Source organism: Pogoniulus pusillus, chromosome 20, assembly GCF_015220805.1.
Source record: "Pogoniulus pusillus isolate bPogPus1 chromosome 20, bPogPus1.pri, whole genome shotgun sequence".
NCBI classification, from domain to species: Eukaryota; Metazoa; Chordata; class Aves; order Piciformes; family Lybiidae; genus Pogoniulus; species Pogoniulus pusillus.
Window position 1 is genome coordinate 16,281,409 of NC_087283.1, and position 14,843 is coordinate 16,296,251.

The following is a 14,843-nucleotide window of genomic DNA, read 5'->3' on the forward strand; positions in this document are numbered from 1 at the left end:
TTAACTGTGAAGTAAAAAGGACCAAAGTTTGGGTCTTTTTTTCTGGTAGCAAAGAACATATCCACTCCAGCAGGTGAATTTGGAGCAAGACTCAAAAGCTTATGTCCCACAGAAACAATTTACAATAGTTCCCCTCTTTCTTATTACAATATAGTTTTCACACTTGTTATTTTGGATTTTGAGTATATGGAATGTCAGGGGAAAAATGTTAATGTTTACAGTACTAAAAGTTTGTGTCTCTTTGAGTGGTTAATAATCCAGGGGTTTCTGTTTCTTTTATCCTTAGTCACAGTTATGTTTTTGCCTGCTTTTATTTTTACTGCATTGGGTTTTTTAAGTATTTGAAGTTATTGTCAATTTCTGCCTACATGTTACAGTATATTTCCAAAACATAATTCTGCAAAATTCATATACAGGAAAGATAAAATATATCTGAAGAAATTATCTATGGTAATAACTGGGCTGTAAAGTCTGACCTTATGAAACAAGTAATGTGATGACTGTTAGAAAGTAATGATTGGTTCAGGGTTTACCAAAGTGTACCTGTGAATACTCCTCTGAGACATAAAAGCTGTCTAACCTATCTTGCAGCTAAAATGAAAGTTTATTCCTACTCCTCAGAGCTGCCTGAGTATAACAGACTGCTTATAAAGCTCTTGCTCTTCTGCAGCACTGCTGTTTCTATGTAAAATGGTAGAATTTAAATGCATGATTTTCAGTGCTGTCCATATATTACTCTTTGAAGTCCTTAGTTTTATTTAATATTAGAAAACTGAAAATTATGTTCATAAAAGTCAGTAATACCAGATAAAATTATTCCTTTTCAAAAAAAGGCCTATTGCACTACAAGACACTGATGGTTCCCTAACAGTACTATTTTGATAAGGAGCCCTCTCAATTCTTGACTTAAGGATATTTTAGTGTGCAAATGACACCAAGAAATAAGTATTTCTTGATACAAACTGTTCTCTGTTTTATTGGTTCCATTAGTGTTCCACTCACTGTTCACAGAAGTGATTGCTTAGGGAGCTTGTTAAGTACAGTGAAAGGGAAGGAGAGGCCATACTGCATTTGCATTGCACTCAGGTGGCAATTGTTATGCTGGCCACACACTAAGCACTTCCAGGCCCAAAATGCCACTTTTGGATAACTCTTCTACAAAATAATGATATATGAGAGGGATCAAGGGCCAGTTACTTCTAAAAACATAGAATATATAGAGGCCTGTAAGGTGCATTTATTATTTCAGTGTGAGATGGTTTGCTGCTTGATAAACTGCTCCTGTATAAATTAGGATATAATTTTAGCCAAACAGGAAAATGATTGCATTTTGCAAATGATTGTCAATAGTCTAAATGGGATTAAGACAGCTATTGTGCTAGTTTGAAGCAAGCTAGAATGTTTTGGTGAGAAAAACTAGACGGTAGGCTGTGAAAGGAAAACAATGGTGATGTTTCCTTCCCTCAGAGTCTCACTGAAGAAGAATGTAAACACTAGATAACACTCTCACCATATTTGTCTTCACTTTTTGGCTGGGCTTTGACTGAGCTGCATCTCCCTAACTTCTCCTGCCACTCACCTTTGCTTCTTAACCTCTTGGCTGTACCTCTATTCTTCCTTAGGACTGGGGTAAGGTTGAGAGGGGCAGGGGGAAGGTGCAGGGGTGGTTGAGAGCCCCTCCTGGGGACTTAGGTTTCTGGGAGGGGAATTGTGCTTCTGTATTACTTTTACTTTGTATATTTCTGTATATAACTGTATATACTGTAAATATCTGGTTGTATATTGTGCTAGCTGTAAATAAATAGCTTCATTTATATTCCCAGAACCAGCTGAGTCTAGTTCGGGTACTTCTAAAGTGTGGGGGGGCATGGGTATATCCAAACCACCACAGCTATATAATTTATTTACTTCTTCATCAGAAACAACTGTGTTTGTGTTTACCAGAAATCTCCTACATTAGCATTTGTTCTCAAGTGAAGTTGTTCCACAGTATGCATCAGAAGGTTTAACAGAAAAAAAATCAGGTAATTTATGTTGAAGTATTTCTTTATTTCTATAGCCCACTTAGGCCAAGAATTATGGAGAAGACTAATAACTGGAAGTTTTTTGTCTATGCAAAGAAGAAATGTCACTGTTGGTTTGCTGCAAAAGATCTGAAATTTGAGCTAGTAAACTCAGTCTGATGCTGCAGACACTTTGAAGGTACGTTTGGTATAAATCTCCTGTAAAAGTATGGGTTTAGTTTCTCCTGAACTGTTATTATCCTGGTGTTCATGAGCTATAAGCTAATAAACATTTACAAAGACTATTTTTGAACCAAATATATCACTATTTAGGGTGACATTAATATGATGAGGAAAAAAAATAATCTGAATACAGAACTAACAGACAGGAAAGCACAGAGACACGACAGACAAAATGGAACTTGGATCCACTTCCAACATACAGAACCCTACCGTCTTCCTATCAATAGGGTGATTAAGCTTCATCAGCCATATAATAATTGTTGCCCCTGTTTATTTTTTGGTTTGTTGCTTTTTCCCCCCCTTCCCTCACTGTCCAAAGTGGAAGCTGCTGTTCAAATGCAAAACTGTAGAAGTCACCATCATTAAAGGAAATATTACAAGTTCATGGCTGTGAAATTAAAATTAAAAAAAAAAAATCAAGAGAGAAAAAAAAAAGGAAGGAAGGAGTTTAAAGTCTAGATGTTTAGACAGCCTTGCAAGCCCCCTTGTGACCTTACTCTGATATTTAACAAAACATTAATCTTCTTGCCAGCAATTATAAAGAATACAGTGATGTAGCTGGGGCTCAGTGAGTGAGTAATAGTAATTCCATTGTTCTCTTTTATTTATGCCTTGGCTGTACCAGGCAGATGAGGTAAGTTGGGGCTTTTCATATGTTATTATTCTGAACTGGCAATACATAAAGGCTGATTACACAAATATCTGTCTGTTTCTGAAGCACTGTTTCACACCTCCTTCCAGCTCATGATCAAAGCGTTTCAACATTTTATTATGAAATCATGAATCCCCCCTTACTTTGCATATGAATTATAGTCTTAAAAAAAAAACCACTCTGGTGCACAACAGTGACAGTGCCTTTTGAACTAAGGAACAAAACAAGGTGTTACACATTACTTCTTGAAGGCAATGACTTGCTGAATAATTCTGTTTGTTGGAGCACAGTCCAACCTCCCTGTTAAATACAAAAGCCCTGCGACCCAAGAATTGTTCTTTCTGTGAACAAGCCAGTGATATTGTTTCACTTGTTCAAAAAAAAACAAAAAAAATGGGAGAGTCCTTTTAAGAAGCTGAGAAATTGTTCCCATGTAGCTGTAACTATAACAAATCTGCTTTTCTGAAATGCATTGGTTATACTAAAAAGAATGGCCAACAGCAGCAAAGCATAGACCTCTATGTTATAAGCAGGTGTCCTGCACTTCTGGAAAGACCTTTAAAATGTTGGTATTGATAAGATTCACACTTCCTGCATTTCAAAAATCAGCTTCATAACAAAACTCATGAGATTCAATCATTTTAGTTCAAAAAAAAGGAGTGAAAATACCCACTTTGATTTCTTTTCTAAGAAACTCATATTTCAAAAGCTTAGAAACATGACTTAAGGATAAGACTTGCACTGACTTTTACAAGAACATCCAGTTGCTGATGTCCATGTTAAGATGAATGTTCCTCTATGACACATATACCTAATCAAATGCAGCAGCTGTTCTTTTACATATAGCATGAACAGACACCATGGTTTCCTTCACAGTAGATGGACAAATATGCCATTCCTATGAAATTTATTTACATCCTAGGGATATTTCACGTTTACTTTACAGACTACAAATACAAAATGTGGGCAACCTTATGGATAGAAAAGTATGCTAGTTTGAAGCTAGCTAGTAAGTTTTGGTGAGAAGAATTAGATTACAGGCTGTAAAAGGGAACCAATGGTGATGTCTACTTCACTCACAGGTTTGCTGAGATGTATAACAAGAAGAATATAAATACAGATAACACAGTCACTCTCTGTCTGGGCTTTGGGCTGCATCTCTCTCTAACCTAACCTGCCATCTCTGTGATTAATCTACGTGCTTCCTAACCCCCCTGGCCAACCCTCCAATCTTCTTTGGGCACAAGGCAATGACTGGGGTAGGGTAGAGAGAAGTGGGAGGAAGGTGGAAGGGTGTTTGAGAGCCCCTCCTGTGGACTCAGGTTTCTGGGAGGGCTGTTGTGTTTCTGTATTACCTTTTTACCTTGTATATTTCTGTATACAACTGTGTATATTGTAAATATCTGCTTGCATATTGTGCTAAACTGTAAATATAAAGCTTCATTCAATTTCCAGAGCCACTGAGTCTAGTCTGGGTGATTCCCAAAGTGTGTGTGTGTGAAGGGGGGGGGGTGGGGGGGGGGGGGGAGGTGGGGGGGGGTGCGGGGAACACCCAAACCACCACAAAAAGGACATTTTATTAGGTTTTACTGTTAGTGCTCTGCAAGCCTTAATTTTGTTGAAAGTTGTGCCATTTGTGCCACTTCTGACAGAGCAGTATTTGGTCTATATAGGTCTGGGTGATAGGTTGGACTGTATGATCTTGGAGATCTCTTCCAACCTGGTTGATTCTATGATTCTATAATTACTGACCTCTTCCATGGGTAATGACATTTTTTTCCTCCGTTCACTTCTCTGTATTGGCAGACACGGATTCAGCTCATCTTCATAAATCTGGTAATGTCATCAAATGAAAGTTTTAAGTGGGAGGGTAAAGAAAAATTGCTTCTATGATTCTATGATTACCTGCCTAAAGAAGGATTTAAATTCTGATCACAGCAGTTCCATACAGCTGTACAGTGAAAGATCACATAGGCAAGACAACAAACTAGCTAAGCACACCTGGTTTGTTAAGAAACTTTTTTGTTTGTTGGTTTTAAATCATCAGTAAATGGGTAAAGTAATTAAACTTAATACAGCAATTGCCTTCTGAACATCTAAAGGCTTAGCTTGTGACACCGAATGGTATTTTCCTCTTGGAGTAAACCCATGGAGGTTGTCCAAAAGCAAATTCAACAGCAGCTAATGTGACCTAGAAGTGTACTACTGGTGGGACAGCAAGGCTGAGCTGTAAAAACTCATACATCTTTCACAGTATGATACAATTTCTTTTGCCAGTCAATTCAGCACTACAGAAACATTCAGCAAAACTGGCTACCACTTCAGAGTTTGTGTGAAATAACTTTGCATGCACGTCCCTGACTCCATGGTAATTTCCTCAGTGCTGCATAGATCTGGGACATTTTCGATTCTGTACAGCAACAATTTCATTTTTCTGTACAGCATGTTTTAAAGCAGAACAGAACGTGATCGCTGTTAGATTAGATTTTTATCAGTATAAATTCATTACTACTGAAATTAGTGAGCTCATGTACAAACCCCCATTATTACTCAACCTCTTTGTGCAGACATAACAGGAGAGGCAGCCTTTAAAAAGAGACCTCCCTGCCTTAATGCCAAAACTCTGCAAGGAATCCACCCGGCCCTGCCCACAGGCAGACAGGCCACATCCCTCAGTGCCTCGCAGAATCAACCTGCTGCCTCCATGAAGCTCACCAAGGCAAGGATTTGGAGTTGAGAGCCAAGCCCTGTTTGTTTCCTTGTTGCAGCACTTCTGAGATAGGCAAGACCTCCAGCAGCTTTGAATCACAGAACGGTTTAGGTTGGAAGGGATGGCAAAGATCATCCTGCTCCTACTCCCTGCCACGGGCAGGGGCAGCGCCCGCTAGAGCAGGCCGCTCAAGGCCTCATCCAACCTGGCCTTGAACACCTCCAGGGAGGGAGCAGCCACAACTGCCCTGGGCAACCTGTGCCTGTGTCTCACCACCCTCACTGTAAAGAACCCTTTCTAACATCTAGTTTACCAGTTTAAACCCACTACCCCTCATGCTGTCATTACCAGGCCTCAGAAGTAGTCCCCACCCAGCCTCCCTGTAGGCCCCGTTCAGGTGCCGCAAGGCCGCTCTAGGGTCTCCTTGCAGCTGCTGTGTCCCACACCATCAGGACCAGTTAAGAACTGCATTGTATTCTCAGTTCTGGCGCCGTGCAACGCTTAAAGAAGATACTTAATGTTATGAGAACATGTTAAGATAACACTGGAGAAACAAAATATTTCAGAAGAGTAATAAAATCCTCTCTCAAACTAAGCTATATTGAAACTACCTCAATGTATCATGCAAGTTAGGATGTTAGATTACACCATTCTTATGAGCTATGATTTTACACAGCACTGCAAACCACAGGAGGTAAGAAAGGCACTTTGGGTCAGTTAGAATCATAGAACCAACCAGGTTGGGAGAGACCTCCAAGATCATCCAGTCCAACCTATCCCCCAGCCCCATCCAGTCAACTAGACCATGGCACCAAGTGCCTCATCCAGGCTTTGCTTGAACACCTCCCGGGATGGTGACTCCACCACCTCCCTGGGCAGCCCATTCCAATGCCAATCACTCTCTCTGTGAAGAGTTTCCTCCTAACATCCAGCCTATACTTCCCCCGGCACAACTTGAGACTGTGTCCCCTTGTTCTATTGCTGGTTGCCTGGGAGAAGAGACCACCCCCCACCTGGATACAAGCTCCATTCAGGTAGTTGTAGACAGCAATGAGGTCACCCCTGAGCCTCCTCTCCTCCAGGCTAAACAACCCCAGCTCCCTCAGCCTCTCCTCATAGGGTTTGTTCTGGAAGAAGGGCATCTTTTAATTTGAGAAAAAATATTTTTGCAGGACAGATACTTGTATGACCTACCCAGTAAATTTCTGCTTCAAAAATTAATTCTAGGAAACAAAATTTAACAAAGGTAATGTTATATAATGTGGGTTTGACTTTTTTTTTTTTTTTTAAACATTATCTCAATAATAATTTTTTCAGTCTTATGAATTCCTGACTTCATGAGATAGTTATTGCATTATCTATAATTTAGTGGATCAAAAGGACAAGTGCTTTAAGAATCACTACTGTATCACATGTGGAAAATCCATTACCATGGAGTGTTTAAATAATACTAAGCCCATAAGAAACAATATCATAACTAGATGCAGTCAACAAAACAAGCTTCATTTGAAAGGCTTAGGAAATCACTGTTCTTTACCTCTTCTCAACAGCACTTAAGTGTACAGAATATGCAAACCCAATACTTTCAATAGAAGCAGTACAGAATTAACCTACAGGTTGCATACATCTTGAGGTATTCAAAGTGAAAAAGGCTACCCAGGAACAAAATGATGTTGCATTATGTTGATACAATTAACATATTATATAATTTGCCATGGTGGTCCATACAGCCTCATACTCTGCCTCCCAGGAAAATCTGATTGGTTTGTGGGTTTGACTAGATACAAGTGATCACAGTTCTAGATTGAGATAACATTTATGTCTCCATGAACTGGAACATGTAGAGTATTTTAGTTAAGTGCTGCTGACTTGAGGGCATCTTTAATAATGAAAGAAGAGCCACAAACTCAGCAATAGTAGAAAACCTAGAGCCTGATTTATTTTCATTTCAGCTTTCTGAATGATCAGGGCAAAAGTACTGTAATGAGCTCTTATTGCCCAGAAGCAGAGTTGCAAGTAATAGTGGTTTAAGAAAAATACTGAAGAAACATCAGGTGGAACAGCATGTTCTTCTGGGAGTAAAATAACCTTTGGCTAGGTAGATCTGTTCTGTGTTGTGCTCTAGCTGCACTAAAGCTGCCTGGATTTCTAAACAAAGCAGTTACACTTCTAAATTTTGAGTAGTGTTCAAGGAAAATGAAGGAGAAGGATATAAAAACTGTTCATTCAGCATGCATGTATCTAATTTTTCTAAGATATGTTGCTGTTATGCTTCCTTTTGTCTCTCCAGCTGCACAGTTTAGTAAATGTCTGCTAAAGGGGATGAGAAAGAAATGTTTTCTGGGTCTAACTTGGCACTCTACATTTGAAACTTCTGCCGTGTGAGGTAAGCTCAGCTTGCCTTGTGCTTGTTGCTCCACATGGAATTTAGAGTGGTCTCGCACTCTGGTTTTGTTGTTCTTTCATATTCTGAAACTTCTATTTCCACTTGTCAATCGCATGTGATGCACATTTCCACCTTCTGTGCTTCTTGGGTCAATAGTAAGTCTAGGGTCAACTTCAGGTCAATTATTGTAACAATCTTCCCAAGGAACTCACTACAGCTTCTCTTTCTAAATAGGAAGCTGATGAGAATCAAGTAGCTCGTGTGATTTTCTGTTTTCCCCCAATTTTTCTTGTCACTGTGGTGTTTGTTACATTCCATGAATTCATTCACGTATTTCACACTAATGCTCAGTTTACAAAGCCATTTTGCAGTACCATGCAACTTCACATCATCTCAAGCACAGAATCACGCAATCTTGCAATCACACAGCAAAAGATACCTGACTGGCATGAGCAGAGAGGTTAATGCTAAGCATGCAGCTCCTAAATCAGCCATATGTTGCACTGCTGAGCAGAACAACTGTTAAATACTTTTAAAAGTTAAACTCTAAATACATACAGAAAACAGCTATGGGATTAAGCCATATACTATTTTTGAAGACATCTTTTGTCTCTGTGGCATCTGTTCTCATTATGAACTCATTTTCTTATCTATTCTTGTGCCTGTTTCTTAAATTGGAAGACTTGACAAATATTTCCAATGGCTTACATGAATAATCGAAGTCTGAAAATAATACTTTCAATATGGTTAATTCATTAGGAAAATGAAAAATACATTTGCTTCCAATGTAATTTGTACATTACTTTGTTAATCGTGCTAATGTTTATCTATATAATCTCAGCATCTTCAACGAATTAACAATAAAGAATATCAGTGAAAATCAACTTATATGCATTTGAAATAAATTAAGATGCTATTTATAACTGATACATATTCATCCCAGTTGTGATAGGACTGACATCCTTTCAGTCAGAAATTCCTCTCTCAGACACTTCCTTGCTGTCTTTTGCCAAAGTCTATTGTTAATTGTTCATAAAAGATCTTCCTAGAGACTGATATGTTGAATGGGGTCTTAAGTATGTCTCTCTCTCTTTATTCATGCTGAGATCATATCTACTGATTTTCTCTCTCTTCTCCAGGTTCTGTGCCCCAGTCCCTTCCTTTTTGAAGTTTCTATTTTCATAGATGACCATTACTTTCTTATATTTAATTCCTCCTAAGTGCTGTAATTTCCCAAATGTTTTTAATTCCATAAGCTGTTTCCTGTGATCTTCTCCAGACTACTTCTCAGCATGGTTTTTAGTTTTCTCTGGGGCTATATTTTTTTTTACCCACCTCTTCCTCTCTTCTCTCTTCCCTCAGCATAAAACAGCACTGGCCTCCTTCAGCCATAGCTCATTTGTCTGTTTAGCATCTGTTTGTCATTCATACCCCTTGATGTTATAACACTCATCTTTTTCATATTCTCATCCATAACCCACTGTGAATACTTGCACAGTGCTTCAGAGTCATCATAGAGCATTTAGTTCTATTTCTTCTAATAGGATATTTGCCTGCTTATCTTCAACAGTCTCCCTCTTCAGAAAGTTTTAATTTTGTCATCACTATTTTAAATTTACTATTTCCTGCAGCTGATCTTTAATTAAAAAACTGTAACGGGAGAGTGTATTTGCAGATGCCCCACTTGTCCAGCCTACAGATACAAGAATCCACTTCTAAATACAGAGTTTATCAGATGCCAAAATGCAAGCCTTCCATTGCTTTTATTACAGATAAGTGAGCTAACTCCCAATACTCAGAATACATGAATTCCATAAACTGGTATAGCTTAATGGAAAAAAAATGCACTGGCACTGTAGAATTAATTTGGGGTACAACAATTACTGAAATTGGTATGTAGTTGGCATGCTCTTCTATCTACGCCATTTCTCTATACAACTGTGAATCAGTACAAGCTACACAAAGTAAAACTGTTGCTCAGTGTTCTAGAGGCTAAATGAGTTTTGTCCATTGCTCTGAAATTATTGTAATCAGTACTTAATTTCATCAAAATTTGAAGATAGGGATTGTGTATGAAGGTCCAGTTGTGAAATGTAAAATACATTCACTTTTTATATAAACTAAGGAAGCTTACAAGCTATGTGTCTAAGTGAATGCAAAACAGATGAGGAAAGCCCAAGGTAACACTGAGATGATAATGGCTAGTGTAATAAGCAGTGCTACTGCACCTCAACTGCTTGGCTATGATTAAACTAATTTAATAACTGCTACCACTCCAAGGAAATTAATTAATAGACAATTAATTGTCTTCTCTTTTTTGTAATTTACTCAGCATCAAAGTATTTGTTAGAAATGTATTTATGGTGTATTCCCTTTTGGATGTGCCATGTGTTCTACTTATGATGTAATAATTTGTATTTAGGTTGGCTTTTTTTTTAAATGCTGTGTAAAAAGACTAAAGCTGAAACTGGGAGAAGTCACTAGATAGCAATGCTGAATGTGAGATCAATTTCATAGGAAGAAATTAATGCCTTTAATGAGAAGTTTGCTCTAATGAAATGAAGGAGATCAAAGCTGATAGAAAGCAAAGCTATGTAATGAAACAGTGATTTAAGAAGCCTGGGACATTAATTTTATTTCATTGTAAGATAGGTTACTTGCCTATTTGGTATTGTTTATTCTAGTGTCTGTACATGGTTTTAATTATATTAATTAGATTATTGGCCAAATTCTAAACTGTTGTAAATAAAAATTGCTCTTCTGACTCCAGTGAATGACAGTGAATTGTACCAGTTGACTACTCTTCAGTGTCAGAGTCGATGCAGGATAAAGATTTTGGAGAACTCCTAAAAAGCTAGCTTGTTTGTGAAAATGTTATAATTTCTTGCAGTTTTGCAAATGGATAGAATTTCTTCCTGAAAATACTTTAATTAGTATTATAAAATGAATTGAAATTTAATTAAAGATGAAAAAAAGCACAGTGGAAATTTTAAAAAGGATAAAACCACCAAGAAACACTCCCAGATTTGAATGGCATTTTAACAGTAATCTGAACCAACATCTGAAATGTGTTATATAATTTTAAACATATACTAAAAATTATTCTCTTCCAGCTTAGAGCAAGTGCAGACTCAATAGTTGTTCCAAAGCTTTTAGTTATTTTCCCCCTCAATCTCTAGATGTAAACAACCAAGAATGTTAATTTAAAATGTTACTTCAGGCAAGAATCTTGTCAAAGTAGTTAAACAGGGTTAGACTCAATCATCACAAGGTAGAGAAACCTCTAGAGAATGCATTCATAGTGTAAATACATTTATTCCAACAGTGATTCTCCAACTATTCGAAACTAATGCCTTAGTATATGATTGAAAAATAGCTCTTAATAAGACAATCCAATGTGTGTTCATTTCTTTTAACTAATATAATGAACACAACACTTTTCCAAAGCACACTTACAATATTAAGTATCTGGATAGGTTTTATCAAACATTGCTGGACTCTTCATTCCTTACATTTTCCTTGTTTCTCAGAGACCCTTGTCAGTTGCACTTTGTGCATTTTCTCCGCTATGACTGGAGTTTTACTGAGGTTCATGAAATGTTCAATACAAAAAGGAAAAGGCAAGCTTCATTTCTGAAAGTATGTCAGGCTAGCTAGTGATTAGGCTACTAAGCTCCTTGAAACAATGGAAAATAAATTCAGCAGAATTTACCTAGGTATATCTAACATATTTCTTAGGGTCTGTATCTGGATACACTGGTGGTGGACACTGGAACATGACCCAGTCATCCAAACAGAGAAAGCTGGGGTGCTTTCATAGTGTGGATGGTAAAATGCCAGGACTTCAAGGTACATCATGGAGGCACCTGCTTTGAAGTTTAGCCTCAGCCAATGATAATCTGTTTAACTTCAACCTGGAAAGCATTTGTGTATATGAACAGCCCCAAATGACAAGAACTGATGCCTCCTGAATATAAGAAAGGTCTTCTAAGAAGAAACACCCTAGTCTGCCCACCCGCTGAGATCTCTTGCACTGTGTATTTCAGCCTCCATGAAAATCAGTAAAGCCTCCAGGGAAGCTGATTGCTTTATAACTACTTTAATCCAGCAGTACTCACTGGCCCTGAATAGTCTTCAGAGACACATAGAAGCCGAGAGCTTGTAAGGGTGTTCAAAGGAAACACATTCTGCCAAAATCCAAACAGTCCCAACAGGGCTCACAGGAATACAAGGCCTGAGCCACAGCAGAATAAGCTACTTGCTCTGCGCAGGACTCACTCTGCTACTATAGGAAGCAATATTTAATCCAGTTTACAAACGTAAAAGCTTCATTTGAAAACTTTTGTCTATTTTGCCTGAGCCTGGACAAACACTAATATTTTGAAAATATACTGATAGTATATTTTATTTACCATCTCATTCTAGGTGTCTCTAGCAAACTGTCTCTAATATATCTACACTCAAAAGGGAATGCTCCCGCAGAGACAGCAAATCAGGTTCTTGATTCTAGTTTGGATATAGGTTTTTTTCTGATATACAGTGGTAATGTCACTATTGTTTTGCAGAATTGTCATTAGCTTATCTATTATTTTTTCCACAGAATCACAGAGTATCTTTCTTTGGAAGAGACCTTCAAGATCATCTTCACTCCAGTTCTGCAAGGCCACCACTAAACCATGTATCTAAGTATTATACTGAATGTATATATAACATTACATATTCTCTCACTTTCTATTTTTGCATTATATTTGCAACCTGTAGAAAAAAAAATGCCAGTTTGACGCAATGCAGTGATGGAGAAGTGCAAAATGAACAACAATGAAGTTTATAATTAAAACAGATACTCAGATAGTCTATAATACACATGAAAGCTGTCAAGGCCGTTTATATTCAAGACAATAATCATTCACAAATGTGAAACTTTTTTCATGAATGACTTTTTGAATAAAGTCCTATCTAGCAAATTAATTAAGTTGTCTAGTATTTTATATTTTCACATGCTGCTTTTCAATGTATTTGAAATAAAAGTAATTTCAGTTTATTTTGCTGTCCTATTTTTCACTTGTGGGATAATATACCTATAAGTTACTATAAAAATATGAGATTTCAAAAAAAAACCAAAGCTGGCCTCCATAGTAAAATGAATATGCCTACCTGCTCAGATACTTGAGGGAAATCTAGTTGTGTTTGTGTAGGTACATTTAGGTAGCTACCTTCAAAAAAGAACCTACATGCTACAGTTAGGAATGTAAGGAGGATTTGTACAGACAATATAACTCCATATGCAAGTTCAAATGAACTTGTTTTCTTCTGTAATTTATGCCTTTCTTTTTAATGCAATACATCCTTATATTTTCCAAGAAGAGATATATAACTTAGTCTTTTGGGCACTGATCCATTTTGCACATTTCCTGATCTGCTTTTATGTTACTGGAAAACTTGTGTAAGAATAAACTCAATTCAGTAGAGCATAGATGTCTGTTGCACAAACATGTTTATACTGTGTTACACAGAAACGCTAACATTTATCAGCACCATTTAGAAGCAATCAAATAAACTCCTTGTAGTGGACCATATTTCTAATGGGTATATTTACATAACATTTGCATTGAACTCAGGACAACCTGTTCTCTGTATAATGTTTCAAATAGGACTGCTAAAATGGAGTATTTTTCTCCACTGAACTAAGATTTTACGTTTCTGGCAACAGTTTTGGAAGATAATGTACTTGTTAGCCAAAAAATCCATTCAGAAAATAACCTTACTCCTACTTTGATGTACAAATGTAACAAGAGAGCTTACTCAGAAAGAATATGACCCATCTTAGTTTTACACATTATAATATTTTTTCCCCCTAATGTCAGAGATACTTATTTTAGTGAAAGGCTTCTCCAGGGTTTATATTTTCTTTCTTTTATTTCCAGGTTACCCTTAAGATGAATGAGCTTTATCTTTTCAGGAAGTTATTTTTTTAATTTAAAATGTGAAATCTTGTTGAGTTCCAGGGTTAAGTGCATGGTTTCAAAGCTGATAGGCTTTGAACATATGGCTCTCTTATTTCTAGCTATATTTAACATTCTTTTATCTTGAAACATTTTGCTCAATTTCTCAGAAATGCCATTTGTTTAAAAAAAAAAAAAAAACCAAACCAAAACTTTTTGAGAACCAACTCTCCAGCAGGACTATCTCTTTCCTCTATTTATACACAGGACACAATCCTGGCAGCAATTGAAGCAAGTTGGAGAAACTCCACCTGGTCTAAGTGTCCCACAACCAAATTGGCTGTGGGTTCCAGAAGATGGTTCACTACCAGATGGCAACTAAGAGTCCCTTGCATTTCTCTTTGCATTAAAGGAAATAAAAACATACACAATTTTTTTTTACCTCATGGAATGGGCCTACATTAATCCACTTTAAGCTTGGTCTTGCTCTCAGAGTGCTCTACATCGCAACTGTTTTGAAAGTGCCTGTCTGCATTAAGTCTGTATCTGGGGCTAAACTACAGCAGTTGTTCTGTCACCCAGTGCCCCCTCCCCTGCAAAGAAGGGAGACTGGGGAAAGGAGAGGAGACTTGCAAGTTAAAGTAAAAACAGATTTCATGAAACAACAAAACTGATATTAATACTAATGCAAATATAAAGTGCACAAAGTCAACGCAGCCCACTGGATGAATGTACAGCAGTGCTCAGGAGCAGAAAATTGTGAGTTCTTCCACAGATAGTGACCCTTGAGAGAAACCTCAATCCTCAGAGAACTTTCCACATTCTATTGAGCATGATGTTTGTGGTCTGGGACACATCTGTACCCAACTCAGGTCAGCTGCCCTGGTTGACTCTAAATTGCTAATGA

General features: G+C 37.5%; 1 long non-coding RNA gene across 1 annotated transcript; it reads left to right on the top strand.

Annotated features, from left to right (window-relative positions):
* Window positions 1-12,592: 12,592 nt before the first annotated feature.
* LOC135184225 (uncharacterized) lies at window positions 12,593-14,377 on the top strand. Its single transcript, XR_010305920.1, has 2 exons — window positions 12,593-12,672; window positions 14,204-14,377. It is a non-coding gene; the product is annotated as an uncharacterized LOC135184225 (long non-coding RNA).
* The last annotated feature ends 466 nt before the right edge of the window (window positions 14,378-14,843 follow it).